General features: G+C 42.5%; 1 long non-coding RNA gene across 1 annotated transcript in view; it reads right to left on the bottom strand.

Moving 5' to 3' along the window:
• Nucleotides 1-391: 391 nt before the first annotated feature.
• LOC121289751 overlaps nt 392-13,044 on the bottom strand; it is a 93,986-nt gene continuing 81,333 nt past the window's right edge. Inside the window, exon 3 of the long non-coding RNA XR_005945638.1 lies at nt 392-443. This is a non-coding gene — a long non-coding RNA (uncharacterized LOC121289751). The remainder of the gene's footprint in view (nt 444-13,044) is intronic.

Genomic DNA, 13,044 nt, shown 5'->3' with positions numbered 1-13,044 from the left:
GCTAGTGATTTTTGTTTTGTGCTTATCAGAATGGCGTCTGCATTGTTGGAGAATGGAAAATATCTTTAGTATTTTTTAATAGTATATCTAGTAAGTGCTGTGTGGAGCCATGAAGGTGGAAGTAAATGACACTAAGTATTTGTTTACTAATATGTAGAATTGAATACATAAGAGGACACAATATATACAAGTAATTTGATTCCAGCAATCATCATTCTTAAAGAAGATGAACAGATATACAAACTGGCAGATATTGGTTGGATAAAAGATTGATATCCCATTAAACAGGCAGATAGAGGAGAAAAAAAGCTTTCTCTAGTGATTTACATTCCCTTGGCTATAATTTCTCTGTCGTGCTTCTGCATCTCCATATTCAGTCAATGCAATTACCTCTCATATCGGGAACTGAAAATGCGTGAAACACAAAGCAGATCTGTCAGCATCTGAAAGCAAAACCAGATTAACATTTTGAGTGGGTGCCTTCCTGAGAGCTCGGATCATACAATCATACTGCACAGAAGGAGGCCATTCAGCCAATTCGTGCCTGTGCTGACTCTTTGAAAGAGTTATCCAGTGAATCCCACTCCAGCAGCTTTTTCCCCCTACAGCCCCGCAAACTTTGAGTTGAGAAACCCACACAGAAGTTTAATCCATCTTGCTTTTTCTGATGTTGACTGACCAGTCTTTTCTATTTCAGATTCCCAACACTTGCGATTTTTCTCTCTTTGTTTTTGGCTCAGTGTTCCTTTTGCTTGTTTCCTTCAATGAAACTCACTTCTGAGGTAACAGCTTCTAATTTATTGAAGTGAATGTTGTTTACATTCATTTACAATCTGCACTGCATAAGTGTTGTAATCCATCAACACCTGGCACTGGAGGATATGTACCCTTCCCCACAACTGTCAACTCCTCTACATTTTTAAGGCCATTGGCAAAAGAATCAAAGGCAACATGAGGAAAACATTTTTTTACAATGCAATTTGTCGTGATAAGACCATAAGACATAGAAGCAGAAATTAGGCCATTCGGCCCATCGGGTCTGCTCCGCCATTCAATCATGGCTGATAAGTTTCTCAACCCCATTCTCCCACCTTCTCCCCGTAACCTTTGATCCCCTTATCAATCAAGAACCTATCTATCTTGGTCTTAAATACACTCAATGACCTGGCCTCCACAGCCTTCTGTGGCAATGAATTCCATAGATTCACCACTCTCTGGCTAAAGAAGTTTCTCCTCATCTCTGTTCTAAAAGGTCTTCCCTTTACTCTGAGGCTGTGCCCTTGGTTCCTAGTCTCTCCTACTAATGGAAACACCTTCCCCACTTCCACTCTATCCAGGCCTTTCAGTATTCTGTAAGTCTCAATCAGATCCCCCTCATCCTTCTAAACTCCATCAAGTATAGACGTTCCTCATAAGTTAAGCCTTTCATTCTTGGGATCATTTTCGTGAACCTCCTCTGGACCCTCTCCAGGGCCAGCACATCCTTCCTGAGATACAGGGTCCAAAATTGCTCACAATATTCTAAATGTGGTCTGACCAGAGCCTTATAAAGCTTCAGCAGCACATCCCTGCTTTTATATTCTAGTCCTCTCGAAATAAATGCCCTCCTAACTACCAACTCAACCTGCAAGGTTAACCTTAAGAGAATCCTGGACTAGGACTCCCAAGTCCCTTTGCACTCCAGATTTCTGAATTCTCTCCCCATTTAGAAAATAGTCTATGCCTCTATTCTTCCAAGCAAAGTGCATGACCTCACATTTCCCCACATTGAATTCCATCTGCCACTTCTTTGCCCATTCTCCTAACCTGTTCAAATCCTTCTGCAGCCTCCCCGCCTCCTCAATACTACCTGTCCCTCCATCTATCTTTGTATCATCTGCAAACTTAGCCAGGATGCCCTCAGTTCCTTCATCTGGATCATTTATGTATAAAGTGAAAAGTTGTGGTCCCAACACTGACCCCTGCGAAACTCCACTAGTCACCGGCCGCCATCCTTATCCCCACTCTCTGCCTCCTGCCAGACAGCCAATCTTCTATCCATGCTAGTACCTTGCCTCTAACACCATGGGCTCTTATCTTACTGAGCAGCATCCTGTGCGGCACCTTGTCAAAGGCCTTCTGGAAGTCCAAGTAGATAACATCCATTGGCTCTCCTTTGTTTAACCTACTCGTTACCTCCTCAAAGGATTCTAACAGATTTGTCAGGCATGACCTCCCCTTGATGAAATCATGCTGACTTTGCCCGATTTTATCATGCACTTCCAAGTATTCTGAAATTTCATCCTTAATAATGGACTCTAAAATCTTACCAACGACCGAGGTCAGGCTATTCGGCCTGTAATTTCCCGTCTTTTGCCTCACTCCCTTCTTAAACAGGGGGGTTACATTAGTGATTTTCCAGTCCTCTGGGACCCTCCCTGATTCCAGTGATTCCTGAAAGATCACCACTAACTCCTCCACTATCTCTTCAGCTATTTCCTTCAGAACTCTGGGGTCTAATCCATCTGGTCCAGGTGATTTATCCACCTTCAGACCTTTCCGTTTTCCTAGCACCTTCTCCTTGGTAATGGCCACCATACTCACCTCTGCCCCCCGAATCTCTTGAACTTTGGGGGTGTCACTCGTGTCTTCCACTGTGAAGACTGACGCAAAGTACCTATTCAGTTCCTCCGCCATTTCTTTGTTCCCCACTACTACTTCTCCAGCGTTATTTTCCAGCGGCTCAATGTCCACTTTTGCCTCTCTCTTACCTTTTATATATCTAAAAAATCTCTTGCAATCTTATTTTATATTACTGGCTAGTTTACCCTCATATTTAATCTTCTCCCTCCTTATTTCTTTTTTAGTTGTCCTCTGTTGGTCTTTGTAGGCTTCCCAATCCCCTGGTTGCCCACTGCTCTTCGCCGCATTGTATGCTTTCTCTTTAGCTTTTATGCTGTCCCTGACTTCCCTTGTCAGCCATGGTTGCCTTGTCCTCCCTTTAGTATGCTTCTTCTTCCTAGGGATGAATTTTTGCTGTGTCTCCCAAGTTACTACCAGAAACTCCTGCCATTGCTGTTCCACTGTCTTTCCTGCTAGGCTCATCTCCCAGTCAATTCTGGCCAGCTCCTCCCTCAGGCCTCTGTAGTTGCCTTTATTCAACTGTAATACTGATACATCTGATTCCAGCTTTTTCCTCTCAAATTGCAGGGTGAATTCTATCATATTATGGTCCCTTCCTCCTAAGGGTTCCTTCACCTTAAGCTCCCTTATCAAATCTGCCTCATTACACATCACTAACTCTAGAATTGCCTGTGATCTGGAACGCACTGCCTGAACGGGTAGCAGCAGCAGATTCTGTAATAACTTTCAAAAAGGAATTGCACAAACAATTGAAGTGAAAATGTATGCAGGACTCTGCAGAAGGAGCAGGGGAGTTACACTTTTTGGACAAAAGCAAAATACTGCAAATGCTGGAAATCTGAAACAAAAACAGAAAATGCTGGAAAACCTGAGCAGGTCTGACAGTATCTGTGGAAAGAGAAACAGAGTTAACATTTTGAGTCCATATGACCCTTTTTCAGACGCTAATTGAACAGCTCTTTCAAAGAACTAATATAGGCACAATGGGCTGAATGATTTCCCTTTGAGCAGTACCATTCTCATGATTCTATGATTATACTGTGAAGTGAGATAATAAGACAAACCAAGCTCGTGACAGAGGAGTGCAATGCAAATGGTATAGCACTCCTTTAAAATCAATGGTTTGATTTGCTATGGAACATTCCAGAAACAGCGCAGTTGTCATAGAAACATAGAAAATAGGAGGGTTAGGTCATTCGGCCCTTCGAGCCTGCTCCGGCATTCAGTATGATCATGGCTGATCCTCTACCTCAACGCCAAGTGAGATTCTATGTGCCCTTGCGCTCGCTATCCTGGAGGATTACAGTGTGGAAATGTGATGTGGCAGCTCATCTGTGACCTTATGGCAGAGCTGCAGGAACTACACATTAATACACAAACCATAAAGTTAATTAATTAAACTATCCACTGGGGAGCTGGTGAGATCTGATTGGTCACCCATTTTACATCCCACCATATTGAAATGTACTTAAACTGGGCAGGGTGTCAAACAGGCTGGCAATCCAATCATGTCAGTTTCCCGTCCTTGTGGAATGTGCAGGGTTAAGTTGAAATTTACCCCAACGAGTGTGGTACACATGACATAATTTGGTGCATAGCAAATACATAGTAGCAAATATTAGCAATAGTAAGGTAACTTCAGAGCTCTCCCAATACAGATGAGATAGATAGTTCAGAAATCTCAGCTAGGACAACAGTCAAACTGCTTCCATTAACCACGATATCTCTGCAAGGAAGATGGCAGTAAATCAGGCAGAGTTTATTATTCCTGACCGCTACCCAATGGGCTTGTGCTGAAAATTGCATATCTATCGATAGAAGCAAGATTGTCTCTGATATTCCCTACTCGGTAGATGTTCTCTGTTAAGCCTCACACAGGGGGAATGGGCAGGTTTTGAAGGGTATCTACAAACTGTGACCCAGCATGAGGAAGGAATGAAACTGGGAAGAAACAGAGAGAGAAATAGAATCAAAGAATGATACATCATGGAGAGAAGCCACTTAGCATATCATGTCGATGCACCAGAAATGCCAAATGGACATGAGAATGAATAATACTCCTGAAACCCACCCAGTTTTCCATTGCTGCTGCTTTCATGATGATAAAAATAGTCCCTGGCAGTGGTCTGGTTGACCCGACCATTCTTCCTGTGTGAGCCTTGACAGAGAACATCTACCAAGTAGGGAATATGGGATCGAATCTTGCCCCTGTTGATATGCAATTTCCAGCACAAGTCCATTGGATAGTAAACCCTGCCTGATTTATTGCCGTCTTCCTAATGCAGAGGTATCGTGGTTAATGGAAGCAGCGTGACCGTTGTCCTGGCTGAGATGTCAGAACAGACTGTGGATCAATCTATCTAGCATTTTGATAAAAGCAAAATACTGTGGATGCTGGAAATCTGAAACAAAAACAGAAAATGCTGGAAAAACTCAGCAGGTCTAGCAGTACCTGTGGAGAGAGAAACAGAGTTAACGTTTCGAGTCCTTGTGACTCTTCTTCATACAGACTCGAAACGTTAAATCTGTTTCTCTCCACAGATGCTAGTAGACCTGTTGAGTTTTTCCAGCATTTTCTGTTTTTGTATGTAGCATTTTGTCCTTACTCCCCACACTGAACCCGGAGAAAGAAATTTCACACAACTGAACCGCAGCCCCAAAATGGCATCAGCTCTGAACACCTGAACTTATAGTGTGATTCATCACAATGCCTTGCTGGTACTGAACCAAAAGTTAACTGCAACGTTGATGTAGATCAATGTATGTTAGAGTGAAAATAGGCACAGGGCTGCACAGTTGATTGTATTGTATTACTTAAAATTGATCTTATTGGGACACATTTTCTGTTTCTAATATAGAAACTGGCCCAGGTCTCTGAAATTTTGAAGGCCAATTTTAAAAATGGTTCCACAATTGTCCTAAAATCATCTGCTTACGACATCAATCATTGACGAATATTTCAATTTAACTGATATTATGATTGCAATAAGCCACATCGATATTCATATGAAGCAAAAAGGCATCTACTGCTCTTAGTCAAGCTCGCCAATATTCTTCTACTGTGGTAGAACTGTCACGTCTATGGTGTCATGCAAGTTCCACTTGCCACACAAATATGCCTGTAACAGCAGCCAATTATCCAGCCTCAGAGTCATTAACACATGTTTGCAACAAGTTCCCCAGCCTCTGTTCGAGAGTTCTGGCCAGAGGAAGGTAATGGGGTTAGCTCCAGCAGGCCTCAGAGATACTAGCAAAGGATTGGCATCTTTAAAAAGTTCTCTCTTTTGTTTTGACCTTTCAGCTTATGCAAGTTTTCACTATCTGATCGACTCTGCAGCTTTCTAAATTTAAAAAATGAAAATGCCCTCACCATTACCGTACACTATATGGGCAGAATTCTTTGTCCCACTGGCACACGCCCATCCTGATCGGGAGTAATATAATGCGCGATGATGTCTGGCGAGCATCCCGACGGCATCGCGCACTCGCACGATGTTTCAGTTGGCAGCCACGCGCGAGAGTCAGCAGTGCGCCCGCCGACAATTAAGAGGCCTATTAAGGCCCTTAAGCAAGCAATTAAGTAGAGTTTTTCACTGCCTGTGCAACCTTATAGTTGGTGGGTGGGCAAATAGGTCAGCGGGTCTTCGCATTTTTTGTGAAACCTCATCCGTGGGAAAGATGAGGTTTCCAATAGTAAATGAAAAAGCAATAAAAATAATTTTAAATCATTTTGAACATGTCCCCTCTTCATGTGACTGAGTCACATGTGGGGACATGTTCATATTATTTGTAGAATCTTTAATTTTCATTTTAAAACTCTTCAGTTCCTTGAGGCAACTCTGTGCCTTCAAGAAGCTTTCAGTGAGCGCACCCCTGCGCATGCGCAAACTTTAATGCTTGCTCTCCTCCCGCCCAACAGCACTGAGGCTCCCAGCACACGTTTCACGCCGGCTGGCCGTTAATTGGCTAGCCAGCGTGAAATCGCAGTCGGAGCCCGATCACGGGTAGCGGTCCATTTCACAGCCGTTCCCAGGCACACCCAAGGAAGGGAAAACCCTGCCCTATGCCTCAAGGAAAAATAGGCTTCACCATCATGAAATGGTGCTCCAATGCAACAGAATGATCAATCGAAAGATGATCATTAACAGGTGAATCCATTGAGCAGGAGAAAGACATTTTCCCAAATTGACCTTGGGTATTTCTAAATATTTTGCCTCTGCCGCAGTAGGCCACATAGAGTTGGGGGGGGAGGGGGGTGGTGAGAAGTCAAAGCGCAAGGTCACAGAGTTAGCAGGTTGAGCAAGCCTGATGAACCTAAAGGAGTTCCCTCTTTCCATACGCCAAATCCTTCCACTTAAACCAAAAGCAATAGCTTCAGACCAAAGAGAAAAAAATTTTATGAAAGCTAAGGCAACTAATTTCTTCCATGTAACCACAATGAATTACCATAATTATGTTGTGAAACAATTCATATATTCAAGTTGTAATAACACTGCTGTTTTTCATTTCTCATTTCCCTTCAAGCAAGTGACCTAGGTGATTCCTGAAGCTTGTTTTAATTTGTAGCTGCTAAATTGATCCAACATATACTATTAAACATTATGATTGGAGCGCTTTTTCCAGTGAATTAAGATGGTAATCTGAATATAATAGCATTTTTGAGTGCAAGGGCATATTAGAATTTTTCTGTTATTTAATTTTCTACAACCGTAATTATATTAGTTGCCAATTCAACACCAAACTGTTAATTATTTATTGAGATTAAAAAAATGAACTTAGATTTTCTCTTTGAGTTATGCAGGCTCCCTGGCATGATTCGGGTGAACTGGGAAAAGTTTGGGAGCCACACTGCCAGTCGGCCCTTGTACATCCTCACTACTTGTAGAGCATCTCACCAGAAGTATGACCACTGTGCATCTACGTATCATTGTAACCTACGTAATGGGTCGTTATTTGAAATGATGTGGTAGCAAGACAATCACAATGAATTGCCTCACTATGTTCAAACAGCGTGGGCATTATTTTAGCAAATAAGTTTAGGTGGAAGTCATTTCAGCCATTTGGGTGCCTTAAAACTCTTCTCCAGTTCCATAAACTATCGAGTTTCTGATCCACTGCCACCCCCTCACTACAATAAATAATCTGCCCTTAAACTCAGTAACCTCTGTAAACAACATTTGATAGGTCCCAAATCTTGGCTCTCTATCTTAGGAGCAGAGAATTTGGCAAGGAGCAGCATTCTTGCCTCACATAGCATGTCTCCTGATATGTCTTACATAACAGCATTAAAAGCTGCACTGCAGTCTAGCAATATTTTCCTAATGGATGACCTTTAATTAATTGCTTCTTCACTACTGTACTTCACCTGTACTATTTCTCCTCTTGACTTGTACTGCGCCAAAAGTACATCAGTAAACTGGACAAGAACTTGTGATCCCATAAGCTTCCTTTTTTACTCACTGGCTCTGAGAACCTCACTGTCAGTCCCCAAAGCTGATCCAGTGTAAGGGTCTGTGCTATTCATTCCCCTCCCAGTGTAAGGGTCTGTGCTACTCATTCCCTTCCCTCTCAACAACTGAGAACTGACTGGTGTCAAACTGCAGTATTTAGGGGAACAGTCCCTGAAAAACAGAATAAAACTTGCTTAATCTTTCTTCATCACAAATATTTTTGGTGTTTTCTATTCTATTTGCCCTTTGAATGTTTCTCTTTTGCTCCATCGAGATGCTGTATGTGCCAACTGGAAGAGCTTTCTCCTCACTACACCCTCAATGTGTTCAAGTCAAGGTTCATCACCGCCCGCACTGCCATGGCACTCTATTGTGGGCACAACCACAGGGGAGATGGTGATGCAGTGGTAATATCACTGGACTAGTAATTCAGAGGCCTAGGCCTAGGGTTCAGGGGTACAAAACCCACTGCACCAAATTCCATTAATAAATCTGGAACGATAAAGCTAGTAATGGCAACTATCACTGATAGTTGTAAAAACCTTTCTGGTTCACTATTGTCCTTCTGCCATCCTTACTGGCTTGGCCTAGGTGTGACAACAATATGTTTGAGTTTTAACTGCACCTTGAAATGATAAGCTACCCAGTTCAAGGACAATTAGGGGTGGACAACATCCCATGAAAGAGTAAAAAAAAGCTCTGTTACCATGGTGGGGATACATAAATATACAACAAAGTAAACTGCAATTAACACTAGAAATATTCCAGACAAATTCATAACAGATGATCCCTCTTATCCTTAACTCAGAAAATATAGGCATTTTTAACAAGCTTTTTTTCTTGCACTGCACCATTGAAAGGAAGCTGGCAAGTGACACCAGAACATTGCAATTGTCCTAATGGAATTTGGGGAGTTGTCAACATCGCACACACGTCAGTTTGGCTTTAGTTAGTCAAGATTATCTCTGGTCAGAAGGCTATGCCTTGAAACCTCACCTGAAGTATAAAAATCGAGGCTGCTACTTTAGTACAATCAGTTCATACTTTGATAAGACCTGGTGGCTTACAAGGTTCAATGTCCCTAAACCTTACTGAGTGTTAGATTAAGTTGCTCCTGATTTAGCTCGGAGAGAAGGGCTCAGGGTTATCACTGCCAGAACTTCAGTTGGAAAATGGCTCAGGGTAAGATTGGACTAGCTCCAATCCTCTCACCTCCTCTTCACCCAGTGATTCAATAACCCGTAAATACTTCCTATGTCTCTCGTATACTGGAAGGTAACAGATACCCTCAGGACTGTACTGATGCATTATTAATAATACCTTCAGGAGGGAAGGTGGAAAAGCAGGCAAGCCAAAATAAAAGAAACCTCATTACCTATTGCCCATCATCACCATTAAACTCCCCTGTTAGTCAGCACCTGTAACTGTTTTTCTGTTGCTAATGCTCCACATTTGTTCTGGAATTCAATTCAGGAATTCAAGAATACTTTGTTTTATAATGTTCCTGTGACATGTCTTGGGACATTGGTGGCGGCTGTTCCTCAATTCGGAGGATGATGTCTACTCAGGGCCATGAGCTTCTGCCACGAGTGACTGAAAAGCCGATTCTTGACCCAGAGATCCTTGGGTACAGGGGCAGGACTTCCCATGGTGTACTGGGACTCGGAGCGCAGGATTTGCTTCCTCTTCTTTCCTTCTCTGCCTCATCATTAAGATGTTTGGACTCAAAGCATAATGCAGCTTGATGGACAAATTGTCACCATTTTGAACAATTGGTAGTGAGTTCCTCCTAGTCATTAATGTCAATGCTGCTGTGCTTCAAGGAGAGCTTCAGAGTGTCATTGAAACGTTTTCTTTGTCCCTCCCTGGAACGCTGGCCATTTAAGGGTTGAGAAACTAGGACTTGGTGGGGGAGATAGTTTTTGGCCATTCAGACACAGTGTCCAGTCCATCGTAGTTGAATTTGCAGGTGTTTTGCCCGAATGCTCGTGGAGCTGGCTTCGACAAGGACTTTAGTGTTTGTTTGTTGGTCCTCCCATTGAATGCAGAGGAGGTGGCAGAGATGTTGCTGATGGAATTTCTCTAGCACTCTTGTGTGTCACTGATGCGGAGTTCAGGTCTCGCTGCAGTACAGGAGTGTGTCAACAGCAGCTGCTCTGTACACTAGGACTCTTGTTGGCTTGTGAAGGTCTTTGTTGTCAAACACTCGCAGCCGTAGTTTGTAGAAGGCTGAGCTGGCGCAACTGATCCGGTGTTGGATCTTCTCATCAATGGTGGCCTTTTGAGAGAGGTGGCTGCCAAGGTATGGGAAGTGCTCAACATATTCCAGAGTCTCTCCTTCACCATAAATGGGAGGTGGAATATTTGCCTGACCAGCTCTGGCTTGATGTGTAAGTTTTGTTTCGGCAACATTCAAAGACAGGCCGAGTCTCTTGTATGCAGAATTGAAGCGATCGAGAGTGACTTGCAAATCTGGTACAGAGTGGGCAATTACATTAAAGGTGCTATATAAATATAAATTGTTGTTGGTATTAATTTCTTGTACACAACTGTAAGCAACACTGGAGATAAGTAATGGAGGCATTAAAAGTTGCAGAACAACACATTCATGTGGTAGAACTACAAAAATCATATGAAACAATATTTGCAATCTTTCAGAATGCAAGTATAACAGGCAGCTCTCCTTTGTCCAACTTGTAATTTGTGGGATTCCTTACATTTGTTATTTGACAATGTTGTGTGATACTTTCTCTGCAATCAAATGTACAGGAGCTATAAAATTATCCAAAGAGTTGCTATGACAAGGTGAGATTTGTGCTTCATTAATGCAAAATACTGCTTTCAACCATTTTGTTAAGGTTGGGTATTATCTGTTAGAAAAAATATAAATAAATGAGGATTCCATAAGGAAGAGTATTGCATAACTTCAGAAAATATTTTCCAGAAAGGGGATATTTTCAATTCACAATGAGACAGAGACTCATATTTGTCACAGTCCAAATTGCAGCACATAGAACTACTTTGAATTGCAGTGCTCGTTGTTAGATTGGAAAATGAAGGAGATATTTTGTGCTAATTATCTGTGGAGAAAAAAATTGCACAGCAAAAGGGAAAAGGTCAGGAGGAGGGTGGTGGGACTAGCTGAGAAGCTCTTACAGAGATAAAAACAAAAAAAAACTGCGGATGCTGGGAATCCAAAACAAAAACAAAAACAGAATTACCTGGAAAAACTCAGCAGGTCTGGCAGCATCGGCGGAGAAGAAAAGAGTTGACGTTTCGAGTCCTCATGACCCTTTGACAGAAGAGAGCTGGCATGGACTCGATGAGCTGAAAAGCCTCCTTCTGTGCTGTAACCATCCTATGACTATTCTCATTTTTAAATACTTTTGTTTATTTAACTATTTTTTTAATTTGCAGATACGAAAAACACTGTTTGACTGTGGGTAGGACAACTGGAGGCCAGAGGTCAGAGGTCATGTGCAGAAACTTCAAGGTATACATACAACCATGTTTGTCAGCCCTAGTTCATTCAGATCTTTCTGTACACCCTGGATATAAACAGTAAGGAGTTTAGCTCTGCACAATGGTTCATTGGAAAAGCAGAATTAAAAAGGGTACCTAAAGTTCAGAATAACAAGGCAAAATTGACCAGCTAAACCAGCATGCCAAATGCAACAACTGCCAAATAAAGAAGAGGGTTACTCAGAAAACAAGTCACCCTCTACCATCAAGAAAAGCCATCTCAGAAATCTATGGAGTGAGGTGCAAAATGTCTATGCTTTTAACCTGTCTCAGGCGATGGCATCACTTCTCTGAGCCCAACCATTACTTGACACATCGTGTTTGCTACAGTCCAGTATGGTTGTTCCAAGAGTTTTCTGATCAGCTGCTCTTCCAATAGGTTAGGTTTGAACCGTTCTGGCCTGTGGGGCTAATACTGATCTCGGGCAAAAGTGTAAAACAGATGATGCCAACTCAGCCACACATTGTACATCTTTCCTGATTTTCATTAATATTGATATCAAATTTAGTCAGACTGGAATCAATTTGTCCCCTTTATTGGGCATAAAGCCATTAAGCAAATCGATAAAATGTTAAACAGTTTTCAACATGTCTTCTATAAAACGCCATGATTTTATAATAAAAATGGCTAACAGAATAGATTGTACAGGGGCACCTGGCCAGACTGAATCATTACCAGAGGGAAGCAAAGGCATAAAGCATCAACCAGTCCTGGAATCAAACTGGGCTTTGAATTTCCCTGGCCCTGGTCCAGGAAGAGACAGAGAATTATATTTTATAAATAAGCTATTTGTAAAAGAACTCCTCTCTTAAAAAAAAACATATTTTGTGTGTATCATAATGAGAATGATCCCGTGGTGTAGTGCTGCCAGTGCGTCACTCCAGCACTTCCTATTTAAAGGAAAGTTGTCCAACTCAATGCAACCCACCAAACTTGGTCGAGATCAGGCACGAGGTGGAAAGGGAGAGAGAGAGAGAATTTGTGGAGGAGAGAGAGGGAGAAAGTGTGTGGGGGAGATAGAGAGAGAGAGAGAGAGAGAGAGTGTGTGGGTGAGATAGAGAAAGAGAGAGAGAGAGAGTGTGGGGGAGAAAGAGAGAGAATGTGTGGGGGAGAAAGAGAGAGAGTGTGTGGGGGAGAAAGAGAGAGAGAGTGTGTGGGGGAGAAAGAGAGAGAGAGTGTGTGGGGGAGAAAGAGAGAGAGAGTGTGTGGGGGAGAAAGAGAGAGAGAGTGTGTGGGGGAGAAAGAGAGAGAAAGTGTGTAGGGGAGAAAGAGAGAGTGTGTGTGGGAGAGAAAGAGAGAGAGTGTGTGGGGGAGAAAGAGAGAGAGTGTGTGGGAGAGAAAGAGGGAGAGAGTGTGTGGGGGAGAAAGAGAGAGAGAGTGTGTGGGGGAGAAAGAGAGAGTGTGTGGGGGAGAAAGAGAGAGAGTGTTTGGGGGAGAAAGAGAGAGAGA

Source organism: Carcharodon carcharias, chromosome 17, assembly GCF_017639515.1.
Source record: "Carcharodon carcharias isolate sCarCar2 chromosome 17, sCarCar2.pri, whole genome shotgun sequence".
NCBI lineage: Eukaryota > Metazoa > Chordata > Chondrichthyes > Lamniformes > Lamnidae > Carcharodon > Carcharodon carcharias.
This window is presented reverse-complemented; position numbering and strand designations above follow the sequence as displayed.